This window comes from Diadema antillarum, unplaced genomic scaffold, assembly GCF_040938485.1.
Source record: "Diadema antillarum isolate AM-2024a unplaced genomic scaffold, OU_Dant_1.0 seq00000053_RagTag, whole genome shotgun sequence".
NCBI lineage: Eukaryota > Metazoa > Echinodermata > Echinoidea > Diadematoida > Diadematidae > Diadema > Diadema antillarum.
Window position 1 is genome coordinate 1,865,520 of NW_027271161.1, and position 12,541 is coordinate 1,878,060.

Genomic DNA, 12,541 nt, shown 5'->3' on the forward strand with positions numbered 1-12,541 from the left:
CTCAGTTACGTTTGATTCATACTTTTGTGAACACAAAATGGAATATAAACTAAAATGAATCAATCAATATATCAACAATTTAGACAAGATTATGAAAATCGGTTCATCCCTTTATCCTCAAAAACAAAATGTTGAATGACATAGACCCCTGTACATTTTGACAAAATTCTAATGGATTCTGAAAATATATCCGTCGGGTAGGCATAAGAAGAAAGACGCAAGTTCTTCAATTCTGTATGAAAACTCAGCAAACGGAGACAAGAAAAAGAAGAAGAAGAAGAAGAAGAAGAAGAAGAAGAAGAAACATAAACCGTATTTAGAACATGGCTTATTAACAGCACTGCGAAATAGACAATTATTGGCTAGATGACTTTATGATTTTTGTTTATACTTAAAATCTTTTCGGTGATATCTTAGGGATAATCGATTATTATCAAATTGAGACAAAACGAATAGAGCGCAAGATTTTATAGATTAGCGCAAACACACATACACACACACACACACACAAAAGAACTTCAGTAATCACAACCCACATAGCACACACACACACACACACACACACACACACACATAAACACGTAAAAGACGGAAAAAAGCCCTGTCGAACTTTTTGGCACCCACTCTAAGTTTGTTCAAAGTCGCTGGTGCACCAGCTCAGTTGTTCCTCCAGAGCCTGGCCCTCGCCCCGCCTGACAAAGAAAAACAAAAAAGAATCCATGAAAGGCGGCATCGATCTTCATATTATTTAGATATCAATGTAGAAAAGAGTGCGTCGATATGCTCTCATTGTATTTTCACGCGACCCTGTCAAACACAAACAAAGAAATCTGTCGCCCTCCCTGTGAAGTCGAGTCGCTCACGCGTGACGACAAATCCTCGGAGGATTCTTCGAACCCCGTGCTTACTTTTCTTGGCGTTATTGTATAAATGTTTCTCGGTATTCCACTTTCTATTAGGAGTAGACATTGTACATACACAATAATATGTCTGTATCATATGCGCTTCCCTATACCATAAGTGAACCGTAATTTCACAGCCTGAAGCCCCTCTCCGATTTTCACACTGCCTAAATTGATTTTATTTTGACTTTCAATATATTGACTTATTTTCAAAATTGTCCAGTTTCCTAATCATTGGCTGAGTCAGATATCAAAGGGTTTGTCGAATTTGTTTCTCCTTATGTGGATTTAGGTTATATCAAAACGAGTCAATTATATTCTATACATTGTGCCGCATGTCACGCGCTACAAATAGAAGCTGAGAGAAGTGTGCTTAAAAGACAAAGAAGTAGAATTTCTCTAAAGTACCTCCGCTCTTGAAGCCATAGACCATAATGTCACTCTGACGCTCGTATAACATACTAACAGAGTATAGTCGCAAAACGTTTGTGCTGATTGGAGTCACAATTTTAGAAGGTTTATCAAAGAATATCGATTCGAACTTAAGATTTATGATGTAAAAGTCGAAGACCGTGCGTTAATGTTTGCAAAGAGCTCGAAGATGTACATGTTTTAATAGATGTATATATCTAATAGCTTTGTTAGCAGACTTACAACCTACGATGGTATAAGAAAACATATTTGCAAACCTTACCCTAAGAGGAATTCGCGTGTATATGTTTTGTCTTCCCTCCAGAAAGGGAATCTTTGGAGATTTGTTACCGAATCTTTATCTTTGTATTATAGTTGTGTTGGAATTCGCCAAAAAGATTACCACCCGCTTGGTAATAACCTTTAAAGGTGTTTCTATCAATAACGAGTAACATCATCAAACTTTGCTAGTTCCAACTAATGGAGAAAAAAGAAATCTTCTACCGAAACGACATTGTGTAGTTTCGTCCAACACTTTGACTTACTGGCATGGCGTAACAAAGGTGATAAAGTACCATACTCCTGTTCAACAACCCACAGTTATCACTTCACATGGTACATCTCATAATAAACTTTTTTTTTGGGGGGGGGGGAGGGGAGAGGGGAGGGGAGGTCTTTCAGACGTAGTCAGGTAGGTCATTATTCCTTACAAACGTAGTAGTAGATGATTTCAGCGCTTTGAATAGGAATCAAGCAACAAGGTGCCATGTTGTTACCACTTATGGAAGATTGCAAGGCCCCACTGTTTTACGTATCTTAAGTATAGGGATTGTATAGTGTTGTTGGAGATAAGGATTGGGCTTTCAACTTTTTTGCGAGATACGAGGAAACCACTCAAAAATACTACAGAGAATACCATTCTTAGAGGAATTCAAAGGTTCTCATATGAAAATCGATTCTACAATTGCGTAGACGTAAAAAACAAAGTAAAGCAAAGCGATCCTAATAAAAGTTTGGTCCCACCTTTTATCAGGAATGGTCTGTTTTGGATATCTCCAGCCATTTCAAACCCATTTTCATCAAATAAACGTTGAATCTCTCTTGGAATTACATGCTCTTTCATAAGAGGTTTCTCATTATCTCACACACACACACAAAAATGTTAAAAACCTGAAGATAGAGGTCCCAACCAAAACTATACGATCTCTTTAACTCATTTTCTTGTTTGTATGTTTGTGTCTGTGTTAGGGTATGTACATCATACTATTGATTTATAAGCTAAAGTAGAATATACATATAGGCAAATTAATTAGCCACGCATAATTGTGATCAGAGTCGGACACACGAAGATTCCACGCGTCGAAACAAAATGGCACCTGTCGTTTGTATGACTGTAGGTCTGTCTGTCAGGCTGTCTGTCTCATTCTCTCTGCTCATCCTGTCAGCCTCTATCTATCACCTCTATCTATCTCTTTCTATCTGTGTGTCTAGCTTACCTTCACGTCTGTATCAGTGAGACACACAAAAACCTCCGGCCTTTATACTCCGTCCTGCTTGCTCAGGCGTGACACCGGAGAACAAAACTCGCGGCACTGTATCGACTTTTAATCGAGCGAATCCAACTGTATAAACGCAACATCGATAACCCGCGAGTCGCTTATTCACCCATCAAGGCCATTCACACTATCATTTTCCTACTTGTTACTAACGACTACTGAGACTTGCTTTGAGTATCTTATCTTACCACCTTTTGTTTTGCACAGTTTTTTTCGACGATATTTGTTTTTTTAACTTCCCTTGTTCGATTTCATTAGTGAGAGCGAAGAAACACAATTTACAGCAGTAAAAAAAAAATCATTCATAATGTCCTGCATGAAATGCATCAGGGGCCATTCTATCACTACATGAAACGGGTACAAACTATGATAAGGATATTATACGTCGTCCCCTTCAGACCGAACCATTTTTTCATTTAGTGCAATTTCTCAAGATTTCATTTGAAAATAGACGAGAGAATTTGTCATTTTTACATTTTTATTCTCCATTTCATGATTGACGCTCCATCCTGTACCGGTACAGTGTATTCAGAGAGAATCGTGTCAATAGTAGCTCTTTATTCTCTTCTCTTTAATTGTTACCAATGTGACTTGTTTGATCTTGGTTTGATTTGATTTGATTTGATTCGATTTTACCCACGTCATCGATTTTTATTAAATCGTATTCTTTTTTTCGTTTTGCCAAAGAGAGCGATGCCAAAGGGACAAACATTTGTACAATGTTTTGATAATAATTAGGATAATAATGGTGATGATGATAATATAATTAAAGGATCGAGTTCAGCCTTTTTGTATCGTACATGCCAGACGTTTTTCTTGCCTCGTGTCCATGGAAATCTGCAAAGTTTGTCTCTTTTGTCTGCTTCATGTTGCGCAAGTTTTGTGTGGAGGCTAATTTATTATTTCTCTGTCTTTCCCTTTTTTTACGATCTCTCAAAAAACAGGTTTGAAAACTCTAACGGAGGAAAATGACCCAACGACTGCATTACGGAGGATAAACTCTCTATCCAAATTGCTAAACCTTGACTTCTTTACCTGACAAGGGAGAATCATCAAGATTAATTAGAGAATCGGGTTCCATTCAGCTATCTACATCACTGGTGCTTTGATGGTAAATCAATATCAAGATGTCGGGCACAACGAAAGAGATCCCTCGAAGGCGATCCAACCCCAAGACGACGAGCAGCTTGAATAAGGTCTACCAGATCAACAGGCAATACGACCATGATCTCGACGTCGAACTCGAGGACCTTCGACGGAAGGAACACCTCGAGAGTGTTCGACGCTACTCCGACATCCGCGATCTGCAGCGAACGCTGTCGAACATGCGACTTGAGAAGGACGCCCTCACTCACACCTTCACGCCGGAAGAGATTAGTGACGCCACTAGCGCGCCAGTCATGTCGTGGCGCAAGATTCAGACGCGGCAAATGCAGCATCAGCCGAAGATGCCACCGCGGAGGAAGCTGGACGCGACTAGAGCGATACTCTCGGCAATGGATAAAGCGGAATTCACCCAAGAGAGTAGATTCAAGTCGGCCATAATGGCCGTTTGTCTGTCCAAGGCGTTGTCGAGAATCTCGGAGAGCGGGGAGCCGAGCGAGAATGGCGATGCGGCTGATGGGAAGGAGAAACAAGAGGCGGAGAAAGACAAACAAGAAGCGGGAAAAGAAGGTGAGAAAACTGACTCCAACAGCCAGAAGCAGGCGACACCGACCGGTGAAATAGAGGAGAGCGGTGGTAAGGAAGCTGTAGTGCAGAGTAATGGGAAGGTAGAGAGCGAGAAACTAGCCACCGATGGGCAGCAAGAAGAAACGAAGCCTGATGGAACGAGGACGGGAAGCGTGAAACTGGCGCCTCTCCGCAAAAGGGGCTCAAAGAGAGAGGGTGCCAGGCGGTCAGACGGCTCTAGGAGACACGGTGCCAAGAAAGGAGGTGAAACTGCAGAGGGCTCAAATGCCGAGGAGTCAAAGGCCGATGGAGCGGCTGCAGAGGAGAAAGCACCGTGTAATAACACCGAAGCCGTGCAAGAGCAGAAGACAGACACGAGTCGAATGTCTGTTCTAGATTTCATTCGGGCCCACACCAAGGGTTCGTCCTACCGGCCGCCTCGACGCCGGACCAATGTCGTGCCGACATTCGGTCAACTGCAACAGCAGCGACAACAGATGTCCTCGCGGGGCGGATCCAGGTCGCACTCGCGCTTTAAACTGGCTGCGATTGATGACGACCCCTTTAGCGGCGAGGGCACCCCCTACACTCCGGAGAAGTTCGAAATGGATAACAATGGTAAGGTGCGGCGTATCTCGGCCATCGAGGCGGAGTGGAAGGAGACGTGCCGCCAGGACGAGCGGGCTAAGAGCTCCCTGAACCTGGGCCGGACAGAAGATCCCGTCGGTCTTCCGTCCTACATCGATACCCGACGGAAGGGCAGACTCAACGTCTACTCTGCGGCACACATCAGCGCCAAGTCGAGTTTCTACAAGAAGAAGATCGACTTGGCCAAGCACGACCGGGAGATGATGGGGCGCGTCAGAAAGTTCCTCGAGTCTTCTATGCCTTGAGCTATGATTACCGCCATAGTAACCCTCCTCTGGTCCACCACACAGTGTGGATCCCACCATCGTCTTGTCCTCTGAATCCAACTTGTGATGGCCTCCAAGGCCCAAATGTCAGTCTTTGGTAGGCCTATATATCATTGGTGTGGAAAGAGTAATGTACCCATTGTGATCTATGTATATCAATTGATATTTGCACAGTGCCATTTTAAACAGGCACCTGATTGTGAGATGCTACCTTAAACTTAGTTCTGTGAATAGTTTGGTAAAAAGATATTGTTATTGTGTAGTCTGAACATTGCGTTGGTACTGAAGGAGTGAAATTTGTATAAATGCGCCAATATTCATAAAGTAAAACTGTATGTACTTATGCAATTATGTTCAACACACATAATAAGAACCGTCTACTGAAGTGAAAGTATTAACTCTAATTTCTGTTATAGCATTGTCGCATTCTTCTCTAATCAATCTCCGCAACGTCATGCAGTTAGGTGACAACAGAGAGCTTTAGAATTGCGACGCGGACGTTTGTGACTACGAATACGTTGGCCGTCTGCCTCTCTCACTGTGTCGTGTTGCAAAGTATAGCTTTAGATTACTGTACTACGCTATGGCGCAACCTATACAAAGTAAAATGGCGTCCCCATATGAACGGTGCATCAAGTAGCTTCCCGCGTAATGAATTGAGCGGACGTAAAATTAGCCCAGAACGCGTAGTGAAAACTCGGATGACGCGAGATATGAATACATCGATTTTGATAAGCGATTTTGCGTATGCACAGAACAATTTTTTTTTTTCTCTGAACGTCCGCGTCGTGAAAATCTAAAAATCCCTTTTCTTACCGAGCTTCGAAAGTCTACCGATCCAGTTACCCGCATCTGTATTTTGAGAGTTTCCGAAAATAATTGACCTCTTTTCAACGGCAATATGTATTATTCTGTACATGTATTTATCCCTGTCAGGATCGTCATCCTTATGAATAGCAGCTAGTGACAATCTTTACTAAAGCTATACTCTTATTATTAACAGTAAACCTGATGAAATTCAAATTAATTATTCCTGCATTGACATGATTGAGTTGTTTTATTTCAACTGACTGACAGTTTTGCCCTTCATCAACGTATTTTAATATAGGCTGTTCGGTGTTTGAGTAGGAAAGCCATGATAAAAATCATGAGCATACCATACGCTAATATGTACGCCGATGTATACTCGGCATTCCCACCCGAGTATATACACTTGTATCTTTTATCATTGGCTGCTACTTAAACACTGAATTATCGGTGTTTCTTTACATTGACGAAGAGCAGTGCTGTCAATCAGTTGCAACTTGATGATAATGTAGCAGAGAAAACAGAACATTTAAAATATGAGAGAATGATACACGCACACTGCATTTGGGAAAACTATGTCTATCTGTAGCACTTTCTCACGCGGTTGGTGTTGGTGATAAACTGGGAACATTCTCACATAATGCAAGCGCGTGATTACACACACAAACGTAAGTCACACACTCATTGGTGAATAAGAAGTGCACATTGTAACCAGTCCTTCAGTTGCTTTTTATTACTTTAAGCAAGCATTCACATTTCAAGTTACTAGTATTCCTTAAACGAACGCTGGAGTGCAAAGGCATGTTGACTTGTATTGACCCATGATAACATCAACACCTCTTATTAATTTTGAATACGTGTAATACATTATTTTATAATAAGTTTTTTAGTATTTATCTTCACATTTCTTGGATATACGCCCACAGAAATAACGTTCAAAATCAAAATTCTGTCAACGAGATCTCCTGGCAATCATTGCTCAATTACTATTAAACATGATTAACAAAAAGACATTGGAATGCGCTTGTCCCCAAACTGAGCATAACTTAAATGTTACCATGTCACTAAAATGATGAACATGCAATAAACATTACAAGGAAACATACACTTATGCTCAGTATAGGTGAAGAAAATCTATTTTTCAACGATCTAGCTGCTAAACATTTAAAGAAAATAATACTAAGCTGAACACGTTATCTGTGAACAACAAGAGGCGATATGTATTGTCGAATATTCGCTAGGGTGAAATCAGTCTGAAATGAAGAGGCATAACGAAGCCACGATATTTTTTCGGTTTGTTTCTATCATTTGATAAATGGACAAATGTATGTATTGGGGTTTCTCTTTTCTTCTATTGAAGGGTTTCTTTTCGCGTGTAGAGGTAGATTACGCAACTCTCTTTAGGGGCATCGAAGTCTTGTTACTACGACATATCATTTCTTGCCAAGGTTTCACGATATATGCCACAATGACACGTTGAAAAAAAACTCAGTTCTATGTGTATGGTGACAGGTTGTTAGGTAATTTAGGGATGTGTTCTGTTGGATCATTTTTATACTTCTTAATCACCCACTGTTGTTGGATGAATGCAATTTTTTCTGTAAATAAAAGAAAGATTTCGCATACTTTTGTGGCTTTTGATGAAAAAAAAAATCAAACAATGTGTACATTGGCATTACTCTTGTACTGTTGTGTCTCATATTTTGCATGAATGTTGTCGGAAATTGTTGTCGAAAATCAAAATGGGTGGAAAAGCGGGGAAAGAACGAGGAAAACAAAGAAAGATAGATAATAGATAGATAAATGGATAGATAGATATAAATAGGGAAGAGATAAATTAATCAATGCGAGAGAAGGTTCAGAAAACATGGAATCAAAATGTCCGGACGAAATTAAAAAAGAAAATATCGAATGGCAAAAAGAAACAGCAAAATACTGCACACACACACACACACACACACTTACTCTCTAAAAAAAAATCGAGTGAAAATATTCACTCTTAAAGGGGTGAATTCAAAAAAAGAGTGAATTTAGAGTGAAATTAGAGTGAATATTTTCACTCGATTTTTTTAGAGAGTATATATATATATATATATATATATATATATATATATTTGTATAAAGGTAATATTCAGAAGATTGGCATTATATGATATTGTATTATATATTATGACACATCAGGCTATTTACATAATAACTATTCTGTTGGTAGATCCTGATGAAGGCCTGATGACAGGCCGAAAGCTCGACTGATTAAAAGGGAGAACAAGATCGAGAGAAACGGTCTGCTTTCTTTAAGTATATATATATATATATATATATATATATATATATATATATATATATATAGATATGACTGTGCGATGATGGCTATATCACACAGTGGAGTTGTTAGCTCCATGATCATCCCACAGACGTTTAAACACACTTATGGACTACGAACGGAGGATTTTCTTTGATCCTATCATCACCGTCGTCACCTGATTATCACGGAGTGCATCTTAATGAGTACATTCGAATGTTTGGACAATGGCGATTGTGTAATCGTTTATCGTCACTGACAAAACGAACCGTTTTCCTCATTTCGGTCTTATTTGGGTGAGGTGCCTGTCAGGATTAACTGCCTTTGAATAAACACGATTGGCGGGGAGCAGCAAACCTCAACACGTGACCAAAATGAGTAATTACTGAAGTATACACTTGCAGACGTGCATGCATGTAAGTTGCTCTGTGATCTAATAAGACACACTTTTCGTCTACCATAACTGTAAAATAATGTTTACTCTGAAGGAATCTGCGAAAATGTGGAAAAAAAAAGCTTGCAGATCACAATCAACCTGCCCAAATATTTGCTTTCTCTTGTAAAGTACCTGTATTTCGAAAAATGAAATTGCTTGATTGAGCGATGATTTTTCATATCTTCACTACAACTGCACACCATGCGTTTTTCTTGATTTTAGAGAGTGATTATCTTCTGTGCCTGTTTTTTTTTTTCTCAAAGCGCCACCTTGTTTTTATCCAGACTGGTGAAGACGAGCTCAAAGCAGGGAAGCTTTGAAATGTTTCTGTGACGCTTTTGACAGACACATGTGCATGAATTAATTGTCCATGTGTCGTCGGTCCATGCATGATCGCTCCAAAAGACCCCAGGTGATTTTTTCCCTTCACTTGATTTTTATATCTGCATTCCCTTCCCTTGCAAGATTATATCAAGGAGGTATGAGAGATCGTTCTCTCATACCTCCTTGATTATATCACAGCAGTATTTTTAACAACGTTATTAGGCGCGGTCAGTAACTTCGCGATATTAAACTTCTCGGTCTTTTGCCTGTGTGACCCCAGCTATATTGAGTAATATTTGAATTTAGCAGTGGAAATAATTGTAAACAGGTAAATGATTGCAAAAGCAAATTGAAGTGTAATACATTAATGCAGGAGACCATGATCATAAAGGTAGGTGCTTGATGAGGCAATGACCTCAGAAATACACAAGAGGCCTAGTTATGTTCAAACGGCGAACCTTAACTTCAACTTCAACTTAATAACTTTTGATTGTGAGGGTACGTGTGTGTGTGTGTGTGTGTGTGTGTCCGTCTATCTGTCTGCTCTTTCATCTTTCTTTCTTTTTTTTTCTCTCTCTGCATCTCTCTGGGCCCTGAAAATTGTAATCGCGCGTGTGTGCTTGTAGTGAAAAGAGGTTGGAGGACTGGGAGGGAAACACTTAAAATGACAGAGTAAAAGTTTGATAAACAGTTCTCAGTTTCTTGAAGTAGCCCTTTATCCGGATGTCACGTTGACATATTTGTCTACTTAGCACAAGACTATGGGCATAAACCTTACCGATTAGAGTTGACAAGTCAACAATCAGAAGAAAAACCTTTTTCCCCGGATCATTGTAGCAGCACGCTTTTGCAAACATGACATCATCGGTAAATCCCGGAGCATTATTTGTGCGAAGGTAATGAGGATCAAGGGGGACAATTCTACCTGCGTTCAAACAACTTATTTCTTTTGTTACTCCAGCTCTTGGTATCCGTGTTTGCTTAACTGCGTGGCCCTGTTAAAACTACTTGGTTTGGAAAAAACAGAAATATCAGGGATAAATGGTAAGCGTCGCCTTGCCTACGGAGACGTTGGGACCCCACTTGGTTTTCGAGTCATTTGAATAATTGCGATACTTCCTCATTAACACAAAGACACACACACACAAAGGAAAACTACAACACGATATATCATTAGTGAAACTTTGCAGAAAATAGAAATCGAAAAAACACGATCCGACAGCCAATGTAAGGAACAGTTTCAATCGCGATCAAGTTTCAGCTTGTATCGATCCGTGTCGTCTGACGGTCCGTGGACTTGTAAAAACCCTTTGCTACCAAATACGACAAATGTCAGGATTCGCTTAGAACAGTAAGTCTCAACTGGTTGCTCGATTCCAACTGGCTACAATTTTCATGTGACGACCGAGAGCAACGGTAAAGAGGAAGAAAAACCTGAAGTTCAACGTCATCATCTCTGCTTCGTTGGTGTATTCGATGATCGGTAAGTGCTCAAAATGCAACATCCATCGAAAATTGTAATTCCGTTACATTTTGATTTTGATTTGATTTGATTTCTGAATTTCTTTTTCATGCATAAACGAAATACAAAGTCAATTGAACGAACTAAATGAGCACAGTATAATTTGAATCTGACAGTTAAATCAGATAAATTATTAATTCAAATATCCAACATTTTTTTTTTCTGACACAATGCAAAATGAAAGCAAACAGGCATTATTTTTTTGCGTATATCTTATGCGAATATCCCGTATATCTGTCGTTCAAAGACAAATTCTCGTGCATACGTGGCAACGTCTCGTATCCAGTATACACAGGCTCTGATGGTCTTAACTTTATAGCACTGTTAGACAGGAGGAGATACGGATAACATATCGGTTTGTCCAGTTCTTAACTATCGTACGACTGAATTCGAACGAAACGAATACCTTAAACCCTGCATTTATGTATGAATTGGATAATTAAAGGGAAAAATACAGATATTAAACATTATTCTGCCATCGCAATGATTTGATAAGTAGACCTTATTTCACCCGATCATAATAAAATCCTAGTCTGCAAATGTTTAAAATAATGAAGGAAACGGGACACTGAGTAGCAAACACACATACACACACACACACTATGCATATATAACTATAACTATACATATATACACATATTGTAAAATAACTTCGAACCCGGACTACGTAACACCCTTTACACTGTTGGTATAGATTTACATTGGGCGACCAATAAAATGCTAAATTGTCTTCATTGTACGTGCTTGCTGTAAGGACAACAATGCTTGCCTTTGGTTTAAATTCAATAGTAACTGAGCTTTCTTCGAAGATTGTGGATTTGTCAATCAAACAAACAAAGCAAAAAGAAAGAATGAAGGAAATGATTTTCGCATGCAGTTTCTTATGCCAAAGCTTGACATCTTTTACCTTGAGATAATGCGCTAACATACAGAGGTGGCGGGACACACACATATGAATATATTTATACAGAAATTATAATTCAAAATGAAAGTGTCATATTTCATATTCTAGCTCATAAACTATAATTCATATATCATAAAGCTATGTCATATGTCGACATTATAAGCTATGAATATTGTTCACTCTCATGTCCCCATGATGCTACGCTCAAGCAGAATAAAAATTTGGCCAGTTTGTCTCCAATATTTGCGTGTATATGTGTGTAAGGGCGTATCTTCTGTTAAAATTATGTGTATCACACATCATTGCATGGTTGAACATACCTCAAAGAATTAGCTAATAAACCAGCATGATATGTATATGCCAGTTCGGAGTTCGTTTAAGGGCACGTTGGTTTTTGGAAAATCTATGAAGTTGGCGCAAATTATCTTTCATTTTTTCTCAGTTGGTTATGTCCGGTTTCACTCTGTTTCCAAGCGACATAATGCATTGCCCGACATAACAATTTATGAGTTTATGGAATTTATCAATCATGCTCAAACAAAGATGGACCTTGCGTAGACCACGTGACCAGAATGGTCCGTCAATTAACACCTGGGGAAGCATCCATTTTATCATTTTTAATTCAATGTACAACCAAACTTTTTCTATAAATTTTACTAAATGCCAGGCTTGATGCAATGTCAGGCGGATGTGCTGGCAAGCACCATTTAAACAGAGTAAATAAAGATCATTGTATCACAGATGCTTCTCTCGGAAATCTAAAGAACAACATACCCTGGTACAAATTAGCCT